Genomic DNA, 16,887 nt, shown 5'->3' with positions numbered 1-16,887 from the left:
TCATCGGATTCAGCATGTTTGGAAACTGTGTGTGGCCGGCAAAACTGTCCAGACGGATAAACTGTCAGCTGTTCGCTTTCACTTGTAAGCCGGCAAACCCATCTGCCGGTGCGAAAAAACGACCACCGTAAATTTTGACTCAGCAACTGTTTTGGGGTAAACTGGTACTGTGATTTGTCAGGAATGTAATTTCGGTGGCGGACGGTTTTTGAAGGTAATTCGGCAACGGAATACGATATCCAGTGTTGTTGAATATTCAATGATTTTTTTGGGTGTATCACTCCATTTAGTCAGCCATAATTTGAAACATTAGCAAACTGGATATTGCATTCGGCGCGTATATTTCGTTCTGCATTTATCGCCTGTTTGTGATAATCAGACGATGCTTTTTAACCAAACGATGCTCTCTGACTAAGTGATTAAACGATGCCCTTTGCGGATGTTGGCAGTGCTTGATTAAGTTTGTCGAATTTCATCAGGATAGTAACGACATGACGATCATTCATGCCAATTCGCGGCTTTTGGAGTGAACAAAGAGCAGGTTTTTAGCGTCACCTGGTTCTAGTTAATCGTTTTTCCATTCCTTTTTACACTTTAATAAATTATTTCTGGAAATATTTCTACTGTAACCTGTTCTATTATGGCGGTAAAACTCGCTTATGCATTATAGGTCTACTTTTATGCATTAGCTGATGCTTATGCTTAGGTATTCCACTCGAAAAACACGATATTGGGAAGAATTACGCAAAATTACAACAAAATATTATTCTCTACGTACCTTTTATGAACTCTCCAAAATTGATACAAAAATTTTATTCGCTGTTATATCCAAACGTACCTCTGTATCCCAACCAGTATACTTTATGTATTCCGAATGTATTTCTTTAGAAAACAAAACAAAATCATCTGGACAAGTGAAAGAGATACACGATGGATGCCGTAAGAATAAATTAAGATACGCTGGATGAATTCGTCGCAGGACATTTGGTAGCAGACATCTCATCTCACGATCATGTCGCCTCCCGACATTTCGTCGGGAGGTCGTTCCGGCGGCGTGACAATTCGCCGCGAGGCCATTACCTTGAACAGATTTTCCACTCAACCGACAAATATCATTAAAGTTGAGCAAACATAAGGAACAAATGAAAAAATAACAAACCTAAAAAAACGCATGAAAAACATACGAGAACATTCAAAAAGCGTGAGAAACATTCGAAAACATAAGAAACTTAAGAAAGAACGTGAAAACATAAGAAGAAAATTTGGAAAACCGATAATTCGTTGCGCCCACTAATTTCCAAATTGTGCCCGGCACTGACGGCAACGGATGTTACCACTGCCACGCGTGCCTGGAAGTTACTGGCCGACACTGACGTACTCCCTGCGTAAGCCCTTCGTTATGTACAGAAATCTTGGGACACTCCTGCGGCTTTGCAGACATTTTCAAAGCTGATGACACTACGGGCTTCGCAGGAGGAAGTTGCTCACCTAAAGTCCGTAACAGTGTCGGAATCAGTATGTGGATCCATGCCTTGGTAATCTGCTGGAGGACAACGCTTTCCGGATAAGTGTTGCGCTGTGTCTGGGAACACCGACCGTTACTCCACACGTGTGCGTTTGAGGTAGGCCGATCGATGAGTTAGTCCGGCATGGACTGCCTGTAAATGGTCCGCCGGAAGACTACCACGACACGACAGAATCAGCGCGGAATTTACTAGAGGCCTAAAGTTAGCCGGCTTCCCTTTAAGAATGAAACCGAAAGGTCTGTTTCTGAAAAATTACAAAAGGACGGATGTGATCAGACTTGTATCGTGGGCGCGCGGAAATCCGCTGTCCGTGGATGTTACCTAGCATGCTATCCGCCTCGTATATTAAGATGCTATCCTTTAATTGCTACCTTATCCACTTTTTTAATTGTTAAAAAATGTCTGCCTAATCCGCTTATATTTACTGGAAATCACAATAATACCAGAGTTCCAGTTACCGGAAAATAATTTAGCAAAACTGCCTTCTCGCTTTAGTGTCATACAGACGGCAGTTATAAATACAGTCATTACTCTGAAAGATGAATGCGGAAGTTCTAATCTTCAAAATACTGTTTTATGCCCAGGAGATACGTTTCGTAAAAAATAAATTTACGGCAATATTGTGGAGCACTAATTGCTTCGTCTCATGTTATGACATAATGCGAAAAAGAACACAACAACCGATGTTTCGCCGTGTGAGTCGTTAGTAGCACAATGTTTCATTCTTTGTATAAAACCGGTTTAAAACAGAGACATTTATAATTGCACACGATACTGCCACACTGTTATAAGTTTTAATGGTTTCCAGTAAAACTAATCATACGTAATAGAATATGATTCAAGGCACTATGCGGTGCTTAACGATTAAAACGCTATGTACAGGAATTTTACGAGGACGACACCTTTCGAGCATAATTAGACAGTTATCAGAATTAACTGCGGAGCAAGCAGTATATAAGCAGACAGCCCGGCAGACGACATGCCGGTGTACACCGTATTGCAGCCCTAACAGCACATTTGTCTACCGTTCGCTATGTTGAAACTTTGGCACGTCGCTTCGGTGTTGCTATTCATCATAGCAACCACGCAAGTCGCCGCAGCTCATGCGCGTCTCAGCAATGAAGGTGCACCGGCAGAGAACGCAGTAGAACCCTCGGCGGAAGGAATTGGCCGCACCGGCGATTAGCCAGGGACAGCTGTCCGGCAGCACAGCAGGGCGGAATGGAACGCAGCTTGTAATTGGCCTTAACAGATTCGCTAGAACTGGATCAGGGTTCCACGCGCACGGGCAGTGGGGCAAAAGCGACATGGGATCTTTTCTTACCTTCAGATTCTACAACCTGGGACCATGAACATAGCGAGCCATGATGATTTGACGACTATCAGTGTACATAACTTACCGCAAATCATTGGATTCGACGCCATGAGGGACCGTTAAAAAGAAATTAATTTTCCGCTTGGTGTATTTTATTATATATGTACCAACGCTAACTGCTGTTGTAATTTCTGCCGCGCCTGTACTGCTCGCAGTCCCTTTCTTAGCTTTTCGTGAGATGTCTATCTCGCCGAAATCGCAAAGAAATGGCTCAGCCGCACCACTATTAGGAGTAAATACTTCATTTTTTGAAATTACTTGTGTAGAAAATTTAAAAACCATCAAATTTTTAGGCTTTCCGCTGACTGTTGTCAGCACAGGATACGAGCGGAAGCTACCTAATCCCCGTGTAATCAGGTACTTGTGCATGTTTATTATTGATTCGAGTTAAACACAGGATTGTCTTACCTTATTACCGTAGCACTTTGGGCTGTGTTTTTCCGTTGGCAGGCGCCCGTATGTTAAAAACAAACATGTTGACGCGCGGAGTTGTAACTGGCAAAACCGTCCACAGAAAACCTGATAGTTTTTACTCGACTACGTGCTTAATTCAGGCTGATTCCTGGAATATCAAAAAACAATACTCAGGGTAATTAATACAGTTGTTTTCTGTGGGACATACATTAAAACAATCGCTGGACGGCGAGCGCCTCAATGTACATGCCACAGAATGCGGCACTTCCAGAGCCGCCTTTTAAGGGATGGCAGCATAACAGATACTGGCAGAAGAGAATGTAGCGTCCGTCCGGGACTTGTGGTCTTTCCTTGATACGTAGAATCCTCGGCTGTTAGTATTATGAGCTTGCAACCGCCGTATTCTTTAGGAATTACGCCCCCGACAGCAAGATGCTTAGTGCTTACATCCCGCAAACATAATCCCCTTTCGTCCGCAGTGGGATATTCCTAGTTGACATTAATCATAAAAGGGAGTAAGTGCAACTCGAGGCATACAAACGGATAATAGCAGATTAGAGACACAGGCACTCCAGCCTTAAACCCATTGATCCTTCTACATCATTGCCATCATCATGGGTTAAGGGGCATTACATACCTTGAAGCCGATTCGATTCTGTATAACAAACATCCGCAATCCATAGTTGGGCATCAACTCGACCTTCTAGCAAAATCAATTAAACCATGCCGTGCTCGTGTGTAACTCTTCCGATAACATTCTAAGCACCACTGTCAAAACTTATCCGGATTGACACTGCCTGGAGCACGATACATCGCTCGAGTGCAAGCGGTGTGATGATGATGTACTGTATTTTGAGCACGGGCCCGTACTGGGCCCTATTCAATCATTCTTTGGCCTGAGACTGGCGACTGTACTTGCGTAAGTTGCGTACAAATACGAGTATTATCGATTGCAGTTTCAGCACTTGATTGTGTTAGTGTATGATTTTAGGCTATGGTTGCCGCGGGCCGGCATAAATGTTCATATTGTTCTATGTGCTTCTTTGTTTACTCTAATGTTCTACATTTAAAATAAGCCGAAATTTACGAGGAGTAACATGTAAGTGCAAAATATAGTTAAATTAGCAAATTTCTTTTTTCTCTAAATCTGAAGGCTGAAGAAGAATCCATGTCAAACGAGAATCAGTTGAGTCGCTTCGGTTTTGCTGTTAGGGGTAGTTGCCCGGCAAGCCGGCCTGGTTTAATGGTGCCTCGGCACCGACGTGGTGGTTCGCTGTCTTTGCTTGTATCACATCCAATTAAAAATGACGGTTTTTAAGCCGGTGTTTAAGTTTTCACAAGTACGTGACGTGAAGATATGATTGTAGCGTGAGGCAAGAGCGCCGGTAGAAAACGTTAATTAGGTGTGCTGCAGATACTGTAGCCGCTAGATGAAGTGGCTCCACTTTTAGATTTGCCCGCTCCCTGCACCTGGCCGGGCATTGAGCACGAGCATTCCTCCCTCCGGGAGGCGCGCACTTTGCTTTTCGATATTAGTAGATGTACTGTTACTAACTGATCTCTGCCCCTGCCAGGGGCACCCCAAAAACTACAACAAACCAGATTTATAAATCGAAAACTATCAGAGCTGTGACATTATGCTTTTACGATAATTATCGTACGTTGCTAAAATTAAGAAGCTCAGTAAAACCTGTAGAGCGTCAGCATCAGAGTGAAAATTGTTTGAAATCAAACACAATTCTTAACGGAGCAATGTGTGTATATTGCGCCTGCATTTTTCCCGTATACCAGACTCTGTGGAGCCACTTCATCTAGCGGCTACAGTACTGGATTCCCTTGTTGGCCGCATAATTCGTGCCGTTGGAAATAAGAAGCGGAATTTGGTTCCTCAAGTACACGATTCACCGCCACTGCCAGTACCCGCCATATGTGAGGTGGAATTTTTTTTTATGAAAGTAATAATTCCCAAAAATACTGCTCTATTAATCACGGGACAACGCTGAATAAACACTTCCTTATGAAACAAAATGGACTATACCCTGTCCGACAGGCAAGAGTAGCAACTGACACGGCGAACTGATCATGATGCAGCGCTAAGAAAGTGCAGTGCACTATATACCGCCAGACACAACTACGCCTACAACAACAAATAATAATAATAATAATTACTACAGACAATCACAAAAATCCACTACGGTAGAAATCGCAATACAAGCATTAGAGAATTTAGTCAACGGCATTGCTTAAGGCAATCGTGACTCATGCGCAGTGCATGCTTACTACGTACACCAAAGCAGACGAGCCACATTTGCGATGCTGCCGTAACATTGCAGTTCTCGGATCAATGCTACTTCTACCTTTCTAACTTTCATGTACACAAAGCTGTTGAGACAGGTGCAAGAACTGCCATTTTGTCATCATTATCGGCGCATAACTTCCAGTACCATGCCAATTCACATTTTGTACTGATTCAGCATGCATTTGTACCAAAGCAGCCGACGATCGGTGTACACATGGAATGCCGTGGATGTGGAAGGCGACGGATTGCAGCAGCATGGGTACGTTGTATTGAAGAGGTGGAAGGAGAGGCACCACGCCTCATAGGGGATTTCGGCAATGTCTCGGCCAGCGCGCGGAGCCCGTTGGTTACGGGACAATTTCCACTGCGCTGACATGCGGAGCTTTGGAAAGCTTGGGGCTAATTTCATAGCTGACAACGTAATAGTACTAGCTCGCCCAATGAAGTGCATCATACCAAAGTTCGAAAACTAAGCGAATTGCGTTTTTTTTTGTAGCAGTCGTCTAATTGTCACAGGCACGATTTTTTTGTGGCGTTTTGATGTTTTGGGGTAGTCAGAAATTCAGAATTGACTTACATTCAGAAATTCAGAATTGACTTACATTGTACTATTGCATAGGCAGTAAAAACTGCATCCTAAGCAGTAGTAACACAGACACTTTCGGCGCAAGATGATTGATTCCGAACTGCGTTCGGTTGCGTCTTAGTTTTCCGGCAACATGCTAATTTATCCGTGTTAGCTTAACATTTAAGCTTTTTTACATCTGATGTCTCCGCGAATTCAAAACGAGTATCGAACGTACCACAAACTATGAAGTCCATATTGCCGCTACGCAGACCGAAGACCGCACGCGGTATGCGAACTTGGATTTTGGAACCGCTGATATTGTAGCTCAGCGAGCAATCCGCCCAGATGACGCGATCATAACACCTAGCCAGGTCTGAATACGAGTTCATCACGCCTTTAAAATAATCATGCAATGGCCGGCTGGTCGCTAAGATGGTCACTGTACGCTGGCACAGCACCAGCCGATCAAGACAAATGCCGGTATGCTCCAGCATTTGCTGAATGCAACCCATCACCGCACCGGCGTTTGTGCGGCATTCCACCCCACCGCTACATTGTTGGCGAACGGAGGTGTCTCTTATGCAGATGTTGCGCGTATCCCGTGTGATGTGCTTGAAGATGCTCGCGTAGGCACCGTAATTGGTATTGCGATGAATGTCGGTATGCTGCTGAAGCAACTGCACATAAAAACTGCGGGCTATCTGCGGCGAGGCTAAAAGCGTCTCCCATAACTGACAGGTTCGTCGGCAGCGCAACCGGTCGATGGTATCCAGCGACTGAAAGACCTCCATAAGAATTTCCGGTGGCAGAGATAAACTGAAACTGGCCTTCCTGTCTGCTTCTGCAAGTTCGGGTACATCTTTGCCTTTAAAATCCTTGCTTGTTGGATCGCGGCTGTTGGCAAACACTTTTATCTGTTCAGCAAAAACATCTCATGTGACTTAATAAAATAATTAGGGCTTTTCGGTAAGGTCGCATATTTTAATCCGAAAATCAGAGTCTCAAACGTAATCTAATAGGGTGTGCTTTCTGCTTTGACTTACAACATCCTCGTCTTTCATTGGTGCGTCGCTGCGTCGTCCAAGATAGCTCATCGTGCCGTTAACAACAGATATAACACGCACAGCGCAGTCATGTTGCATTTTGTTCCACAACTGTGCTGCCACTACTGATTTCCACATTAACTGACACTCTGCAGGGATTGTGCAAGACCGCAGTATGAAATGGTTATGTGACAGTGCTCGACACTGACGCTCTTCCTCCGAGAGTGGCACACGCAGCTGTCGTTCAGGAAGGAGTTCGCGAACTGTATAACCTGGCAGCTGCACTTCAACCAGCGCATGTGGTTGCAGATATCTGAAGCCGAACATGAGTAATTTTGCCGGATACCATTTCCATGGGTGGATGGGATGGTCGCGGATTAGCGCCTCCAAGCCGGAATAACGGGTGCTGGGCGCGCCAGATAAATCGTTCGTCCAGTCGGTAAACTCATGGCTCAGCCAGCTGTATCGGACCGCATATTTGTTGGAGCAGTCGATCACCGTCATGTAATCAACCGGTACCGACCGCAGTGTCGGACATCCGAAATCTACGATCAGACGCTGCGACTTGTCTTCGACGTTCTCCAGACCGATAACGTGGCCGTGTTGCATCAGCCCATCAATTTCCACGTCCACCGCATTCCACCCGTAAACACTTCGAATACCGTTTTCGTACAAATGCATTTTGCCGCAATCAGATTACCGTCAGCCTGGTTTTACAAGCAGTGACAGTCAGTTTGCTTTAAATCCTAACGTAATGAGAAAAACTTGTTAGCTGTGCATTAACAACAATCAATTTCATTTAGATCAAGCGAATGCAGCACTCTGTTAAGCACAGTATGCCTCAGCTCAACATGGTCATTCACAAAAGTTTTGTGTAAAGCTTCATGTACATAAATGTACTCTGCACATAAAGTCGAATAGTTATCTACGAAGTAGCACTTCACTTAAAACTGTAATAGATCATGATTGGTAAACTGGATGAGTGGTGCATTCACTGATTACAGAACATGCATAGTATCCATGAGTTCATAAATTACGCATCCACAATGAGCAATGCTGTATTACGCATAGGTATGTACGTTTCACGCAGATTCCTTACCCTTTCTGATGACGAAACCGAATAAACCCTAATTTTGTACAGAGTATCAGAGAAATGACTATTACACGATAAGAGGCTTTGTATTGTATGATTCGAGAAGTTTTTTCTTTGACAAGCGATACATCTTCTTTTGATTGAAAAACAAAGAACGTTGCTGGACAAACGATTCCAAGTGTGTTTGATGGCTTTGCTCAGTCGTCGACTCGCCGTGTTACCAGCCACACAGCCCCATGTGAGCTATATGAAAATACAGCCTGGCGTAAACAAAATCATTAGCCACAAAGAGAACTGAGAGAATAGCATTTAGTTCTATATTTGGGCATAATGATTGATTGATTTAATGTCCTTTGCAACGGGGCGGAAACCCCCTCCAGGCAACAGACAAAAGTCAGCAGTAGACAGATAAGAGCAAAAAACATTATTGTGATTAGCAAACATGAAAGAAGACAAAAAGAAAACAGGGATAAATTTTTATGCAGTGTGTGGCATGAAAACACATCGAACTTAAAAAAGAGACTAACGAACATCCAGGAGTCGTTTAGCGGCTGTTAGTGTGTTCAATTCGACATTCTCCAGCGCGTTCCGAAAGGATGTCAGTGACAGGTAGGATTCCGTGGGAAGAAGCAGTTCATTCCAAAGGTCGACCAGATTTTCCAAATGTGATCCATGACGTGACGCTATAACTGCTCCACAGAGCGTTGTTGTAGTCAGTTTACTAGGGCATGGATGGCGGAGGAGGCGGGTGTTTGCACGGGTGTGATCTGAAACAGATTCAAGCGCAGCATGCGAAATTTCCAATGGAGCTATTATTACTTCGCTTAGGGCAATTTTACCAAACTTTAACTTGTAAACGAATTCTAAAGCCTGTTTTAAGCGGCGATGACTCAGAGTGTCCCATTTAAGTTCAGCCAGCCGCTCAGGATATTTCGAAAGGTCATTTCCCAAACGTATTGATCTTGTGAAGCGCTTTTGACAACGCTCAAGTAAGTCATTTGACGTTTTTAAGTAACATTAAACCACAGAACTACAGTAATCAGCGATAGGAAGGACCAGGGATTTGAAAAGCTTTAGGCGGGCTCCACCATTACTACGATTAAAGATATGGTTGACAAAACTTATTCTCTTGTTGCACTTTTTTGCAAGATTTTCACAGTTTATTTTCCACGTTAATTTTCTGTCGACATAGACGCCTAGATATTTCACGTAATCGCTGGCGGGGATCGGTACAGAGTGAAGTTCGTACTGAGCAGCCGATTTTACAGAAGATTTTTTCGAAAAGCGGATGTGAACTGATTTTGCCGCGTTGAGGGATAGTTGTTTCTCGCTAAGCCAGTTTTCTAAACACGCAAGATCTTCCTGCAAGAGCTCACAATCATTAATTTTTACGAGCGGACGGAGAATCACCATATCATCAGCAAAAACAAAAAGGCCGCTACCGTGCTTAAGGGCGCTGAGAATAAAATTAAGAACACAAATGAACAGCAATGGCCCGAGAACAGATCCTTGCGGCACACCACTTCGAACTGCTTTCCTCCCAGAAACCGCATTTTCGACCGTTACACATTGCGTACGACCTTTTAAGTAGTCCGATATCAAATGCACGACCTGGCTGGGAAAGTTCATAGAGTTCAGAGCTGAGAGGATGCTGGCATGCGAAACTTTATCAAAGGCTTTTGAGCAGTCTAGAAACACTGCGTCGACTTCAGTGCCGTTAGTTATGAAATCATTTAGGATTTTCGTGAAAATAAACAGTTGCAGCTTCGTTGACCGTTTTTCTCGGTAGGCGAACTGATGGTCTCCTAGAATATTATTTTTACCTAAAAAGCCGCGCATAAGCTGGTCTAAACATCTTTCAAAAACTTTAGAAACAGGGTTTAACATAGAGACAGGCCTGTAACTGGCAGGGAGTTTACGATCGGCTGACATTTTTGGGATGGGGGTAATGAAGGAAAGTTTCCACACAGATGGAAATTTGCCTTCATTTAAAACAGCATCAAAAACAAATTTCAGCGGTTTTTTTATAGACTTACAATTAGCTGCAAGTTAAGGAAGGTTGTTGGTGATCTCGAATTTTCCGCTAGATGTTCTAGAAGACAACGCTGCCAGTTGTTCAAAAATTAGCAGTTCAGAGATTTCCCATCTATCATTGTTCGTGAAAAGTAATTCAGTGTTAAGCTCTTTGCGAAGATTAAAACACTCAGATTGGGAATCATAATATTGACAATTAAGCGTTTCGGCTTTTTCAAAATCACTGGTAATCACTGCACCATTTGGTAGGTGCAACGGAGGCATGTCTGTGCGATCATTTACTGATTTTAGAAACTGCCAGAATTTAGATGGATTATTACGATGAGAGGTGGCCATATCAAGTAGTTTGTGATTTTCAAAACGTTTCGCCATGTTATCACATTTTTTTGACAACGACTTCCACTTGATTTTTAAATCGCTTCGGTTACGACTCGAATTGCGGTACCGCCGAAAAGCGCGATCGCGCGCCGTTATTAGTTTCTTTAATTGCTTAGGATATTCAATTGAACCCACTCGAACTTTTACTTTTTCGTACTTGAAAATTTTTTAGCAACATCAAGAAAAGTGGTTTCAAATATAACCGCGCGTTGGTCTGCATCTGAATGCCGGAACATAGTCAACCAGTCCATCGAAGCTAAAGCGCTATTGAAATCAGCTACGCTGGCGTTGTTTATTTTCCACTTAGCCACTGTGCAAAATTTTCGTGAAAGCCGCTTGGCTTTTAAAGAAAATTGGAACCCAATATGATCATTCGTGACAGAAGGGGGGCTAATAGGTACTGCTGGCTCGTACAGAAAACTAGCACTCAATAAGCAAAGGTCAAGACAATTTAATTCCCTTGTTGGAAAATTAATTAATTGAGTGAAATTAAATTCTCTTAGTGCCGTAGCAATTCTCGGCTTGCTGGCAGAGCAGCTGTTTTGCTATGCCAGTTAATGTCAGGTAGATTAAAGTCTCCCATAATGATAGTCCTTGCGAGCATTGCTGGTGAAAAACGCGTGCGAATATGATCAATAGAGAACGCACTGAAGACTTACACGTGGAAGGGGAAGCATAAAACCCAACAAAGATGAGATTGAAAGCTAAGGACTGGATACATAAAATTTCAAGTGAACTTTCTTCTAGGTCGATTCTGCGAAAAGCGTTGAATGACTTTTGAACAACAATAGCAACGCCACCATGACCATCTTTTCTCGCTTTACGGAACACATTAAAAGACCGAAGGTCAGCAAAGCATGCATCCGCATAGTGCGGTTTATCCCACGTTTCTGTTAACACAGTTACATCACTGCCATGGCAAAACAATTTCACTTGGGCTAGTTTATTCTTTCCACTGTTGATGTTACAGCAGCGAAAACGGATGGTCATATCACGACTATTTTTTTTGAAAGAAGCATTGTTAATAGGCGGAACAAGTAAATTCAAAGAAGTTAAGTCATTACTTTCCAGTTCCGCGGAACTGGAAAAAAAAACGGAGCATGAAGCCGGCCGGCTTCATGCTCCGTTTTTTCGATAGGAGTTGTAAAAAGTTTTAGAGTTCTTCAAGTTGGCATACATGTCGCACCAATTTTGCGCAAAAGCCGAATGTGAATTTTCATGCGAGAAGCTGTTATTTTTCTGACAGTTAACGCAAATGCACTCAAAGTCGTCGTTTTCCGGACATTCTGAAGAAACATGGTCCTTCGCGCAGTAAGCGCACACCGGTTTATTTTTACATGTCCGTTCAGTGTGGAAATACTCGCAACACTTTAGACACTGAGGGGCATAAAAATGATCCACAACAGGGCACATAAACCACCCTAATTTCACTGACCTTTTTGTACTCAAAATAGACCTTGCAGACTCATCGACATCAATAACCACTGCATACGTCTCGCGGTCCTTTCGACTGCTTTTAAGAACGGTTACAACTTTCACCTTACTATTGTCCGGCAAATTTTTCGAAGCCAGCTCGTATTCAAAAGACTCCTGTGTCATGCTGATCGGCGCCTTACGAACGATCATTCTGAACCTACGTGGCATCGGCTTTTTCACAGAAATATCAAGCTTTTCGGCGTGCTGATTAAACATAGTTTCGCCTTTTTCAACGTCTTCCTTACTTTTGAATTCTGTAACGAAGGTTTTACTAGAGCTAACCGTGCTGGTACATTGTATAGTCGATCGACTAGTCAGATGACTGTATCCTGACCCCCTATCACAGTAACATACTGTGACTTATATAGCTAGACATAGAATATCAACAGACTAGCATTCAGGTAGAACAACTAGACAATCAGCTCAGCAGAATAGCTAAAGGCAAGAGTCACAGACATAATATGAATCACATTACACTTCCCTCCTTAAAGGAATTTCGTAGAAATTTAACGCTATGACAAAACAAGTTCTTCTTTAATCTTCTATTTCGCGGAGCTTCACGGGATTTCTTTCGTGGGCTTTTCAGTGCATTTCAGCGTTCGTCGTTTTGTGCAGAACTGTCAAATTCAACTGAAGTCCTCCTCCCGTCCTTGAAAAGTTGCATCTTACAGACAAACATTAAGCAGTAACACATAATGTTAAAAATTTCACAGTATACTTCATGTACGTCGCACCCAAAATTTCTTCAGTCATTAGTATGGGGTCGGAGACACGTTCCACTTTTACAGCTTGCTCTCTTTCCCAAAGGTCATGGTTCACTCTTACAGCCTCATGCCTTTCCTTCATACCTTTAAACCTTATAATCCTGGTCCTAAGTCAATGTCGAATCCAGTAAAATTTTCATCAATAATTATACTGACTTCTGTACTGCCTGCAGCGAATAACTTCGTGTCCGGGTTTTCTGCAATGGTAGCAAATTCTTGGAGAGATGGGTCGTTGTCGTTGTCGTTTCTGGTGAGATCCAGGGGCGGGTGTTGTTAAGAATGCCGGTGGTAGTGTCTCTGCACGAAATCTGAGTCGGTGTAATTCATACTGGAGCTTCCTTTCGAAGGAGTTGGTATCCGGTGGAAGGTCAAAAAGGAATAGACGTTTCAATTCCGGCGGAAGGGCGTCGAATAGAGCGTATATTTCGTCTTCCAATGGGGGGCATGGTTGTTTTCGATGTAGAGTCGTGAGAATAGAACGTACAAACTGACGTGCTGTCAGTGCCGGGTTGGAAATGTCCATAGTACGGAAGTAAGCTCAATCAAAGCGAAACATTAGTAACACTCACTGCCGGTTGTCGGGAATTCAGTCGACGAATGCTGACCTGCCAGCAGTGTCGAGGCCGAACCTCGACGACCACTGGAGCCACCAATGTAACGAAGGTTTTACTAGCCATACTAATGACTGAAGAAATTTTGGGTGCGACGTACATGAAGTATACTGTGAAATTTTTAACATTATGTGTTACTGCTTAATGTTTGTCTGTACGATGCAACTTTTCAAGGACGGGAGGAGGACTTCAGTTGAATTTGACAGTTCTGCACAAAACGACGAACGCTGAAATGCACTGAAAAACCCCACGAAAGAAATCCGGTGAAGCTCCGCGAAATAGAAGATTAAAGAAGAACTTGTTTTATCATAGCGTTAAATTTCTACGAAATTCCTTTAAGGAGGGAAGTGTAATGTGATTCATATTATGTCTGTGACTCTTGCCTTTAGCTATTCTGCTGAGCTGATTGTCTAGTTCTTCTACCTGAATGCTAGTCTGTTGATATTCTATGTCTAGCTATATAAGTGACAGTATGTTACTGTGATAGAGAGGGAGGATACAGTCATCTGACTAGTCGATCGACTATACAGTGTACCAGCACGGTTAGCTCTAGTAAAACCCTTCGTTAAAATTCAACGAGTACAGACTTACCATTTGCAGGTCGCATGCAAGTGATGTTGGCAGAGTCCATTCCTTCAGGAAGGACATCAGTTAGCTTCTGGCAAAAGGAATTCATCTCGTTGGCAGATTTTCGGGCATGGATGGATGGTGGTGCAGCTCTGGGCTTCAGCAAAAGGATGTTGCCGCTTGCAGTCTTCGAAGAAACTCCATGATTGACTGCATCAGCGTATGTTCGATTCGCATGTGAATTTTCAGGGTACGCCGGTACTGGAATATAACGTCGTGCAGCCTGGGGTTCGAGGTTAGGTTCTTGCATTAGCTGCGTCAGGCGCTCTTTTTCCATCTTCAGATCGGTTTCCGCTTTCAGGGCGACTTCATGAATGCGTATATGATGATCCTTCAGCAGGGATGGGATTTTCTGCAGAGCGTCTTTATGGCTTTCAAGGACTTTCCCGACTTTCGAATTTGTACTGGATACAGCGAACACCTCATCAAAGATACCAGATAACACATCAGTCAGCTCGACAAATGTAAATTTCGACAGATCTTCTTCACTATCCCCTCCGCCCATGTTAAAATCGTTGGAACAAGCTCATCGGCAAAGCAACATCCTAAAGGTCACCGTCGCTTTAACGCCGTTTAGGCAACCCGGATACACTATTAGAGTGAGCTAAAAAAAGTTAGATCCGCTGCTTTGAAAGTTTCCAGAAGTTTCTGATTGTCGATGTTTACCCGAATGTGGCTATATAAGCGCCAAGCTTGCCAATGCTAGATGGTCCACTCTGGTTTAGTCCACTGGAAGTCATCTAGCAGTCACTTGAATAGTGTTTCGTAATAAAGTCTCAAAATCCACGTCGGGATTTCTACGTTAGACTTAGTGCTAGGGGCATCACATAACGTTAGTGGAGATCTGAACGTAACAGCCGCTCGATCGCACTGAAATTTGCTGAAATCGGTGGGTAACTGTAAATAAGAGTATGAACCAAAATGCGATTCCTGGCAGACAGTTTTCAAAATAGACCGATTATTTCTGGCAGTTTTTGTTTGTTCAAAAATTATGAGTTCTACGGTGGCCAACCCAAGAGATAGCATTATACGCAGTGACTAATATAATTATAAAAGAATACGTAGCCGTTGGTTGATGTTACAGGAAATTCTCATTGCATACTCTGTATCTGCATTTACCTATTTTCGTATGTTCATTTGATTTTTATTCATTCATTTAATTATTACATTCTTTCATTTTTCAGTATCTATGATATTTTATTTTCTCTTTCTCTGTTTGCCACCTGCCGATCAGGAGTGGTGTTTCTTACAGAACTACTTAATTAAATTGTAAGCTGCACGATTAATCTATCAATTTTTTCACTGCGCCGGAAAGTGCGCAAACTGGAATTACACGGCAGTAAATGATTTTCACGATCTATAATCAATAATTCTCTCGTCTTTACCGTCAGATATTTGATCAAACCAAACCGCTGTAGTAAAACTCCTAACTGCTGCTCATGGTCAGATGTGTGCCTGGCAAAATGGTCATGGAATTCACTGACGTATGCCATGGCATCTATTTCTTCCTGTTTGCGCACCTTCTGGTACTATGACTAGTACCGTAGGTGCGGTAGACAGCGGCGAAAAGTGAATGACAATATGCATCCCTCTGTAAAAATTGATTCAGCGCAAAGGAATCTACACAAAAAACGTGGAAGATGCCACGCTGGGAAAAACCACACCCAGTGTGAACTTGAGTATTTGCCGCTTCACCAGCCAGACTTGTCGATGAGCCGCATCCACATGCCATCGAACTCACCGGAACAACCGAGAATCTACCCGACGCTGTTTTGCGCATTTTCGTTTAGATGTTGTATTAAGCGGAAATTCTGATGGGTTATCAAAATGAACATGGTTGCACAGATATAAAACATTGCATGTACATATTAAAAGGGTGCATGCACAGATTCATGTACAGATATCTTTTGGTTAACCAGCAAAATAATTTTCAGGATATTTTAGTCATAAAATGACGCTTAATAGCTAAAATTAATACAAACTGATAAAGCATAAGATACAAAGAAACTGCACAAACCGTTAGCTTAAGCTTCTATGAGCGAGCGTGATGGAAGTTGACTTGATGCCGGCAAGTTATAAACTAGCCAGTCTTGTTGCCGGCAAAAAGAAAAGCCATCCACACTGTTATTTTATCATATTCGGGATGGGTGGACCCGTTGCGACTCAAAGGCACGGTCGGGTGCATGTAGCCATTTATTATCATCTGTCAATAGTGACGCACACATTGATGGGATCATTGTCATTGGGATGGACTTTAGTATAGTAGATGGATACGAATTTAAAGATACCATTCCTACATTTTCATAAATGGCGCAACTGAATCACTTTCTCGTGTATACTGGGTCAGCAAAATTTTGCTTTAGGGATAAAAAAATCTGCTGATTTGATTGGGTCATGAAAGGAACTTTATACGAAATTGTTTAATTTCTGTGTCGCCGAGGTCCTTTGGCTCCACTTGCAGTACGACGCAGAACACAACCATGACAACCGGTTATAAGCTCAATATCCAGTCCTCGCTTTGGCAAACATATGCGGGAGAATTTTTTTCTTAACTCCAGATATACCTGTACGTGCATAACACATTGCTGTGCACGGAGGCTGGATTTTATTAACAAATTTTCGGGTGTTCGAATTTGTCCATCGGAAACAGACATCTGCACTAACAGCAACAAACACACA

At 42.9% G+C, this 16,887-nt stretch overlaps 2 long non-coding RNA genes across 4 annotated transcripts; one reads left to right on the top strand and one right to left on the bottom strand.

Annotated features, from left to right (window-relative positions):
- Positions 1-1,066: 1,066 nt before the first annotated feature.
- LOC129588822 (uncharacterized) lies at positions 1,067-4,093 on the bottom strand. 3 transcript variants are annotated; one of them, XR_008690523.1, is made up of 4 exons: positions 3,953-4,093; positions 3,524-3,804; positions 3,310-3,463; positions 1,067-1,770 (listed from the first exon to the last, which is right to left on the bottom strand). It is a non-coding gene; the product is annotated as an uncharacterized LOC129588822 (long non-coding RNA). The 3 variants fall into 3 exon arrangements; XR_008690522.1 differs by lacking the exon at positions 1,067-1,770 and adding an exon at positions 2,375-2,859; XR_008690521.1 differs by lacking the exon at positions 1,067-1,770 and having other exon boundaries at positions 2,375-3,463.
- Positions 4,094-14,080: 9,987 nt separating this feature from the next.
- On the top strand, positions 14,081-14,908 carry LOC129588851 (uncharacterized). The gene is made up of 3 exons (XR_008690529.1): positions 14,081-14,123; positions 14,182-14,443; positions 14,510-14,908. It is a non-coding gene; the product is annotated as an uncharacterized LOC129588851 (long non-coding RNA).
- Positions 14,909-16,887: the final 1,979 nt, after the last annotated feature.

The sequence above is a fragment of the Paramacrobiotus metropolitanus genome, unplaced genomic scaffold, assembly GCF_019649055.1.
Source record: "Paramacrobiotus metropolitanus isolate TYO unplaced genomic scaffold, Prichtersi_v1.0 Parri_scaffold0000031, whole genome shotgun sequence".
NCBI classification, from domain to species: domain Eukaryota; kingdom Metazoa; phylum Tardigrada; class Eutardigrada; order Parachela; family Macrobiotidae; genus Paramacrobiotus; species Paramacrobiotus metropolitanus.
The sequence above is the reverse complement of the archived record's forward strand: the minus strand, read 5'-3'. Positions and strand labels throughout refer to the sequence as shown.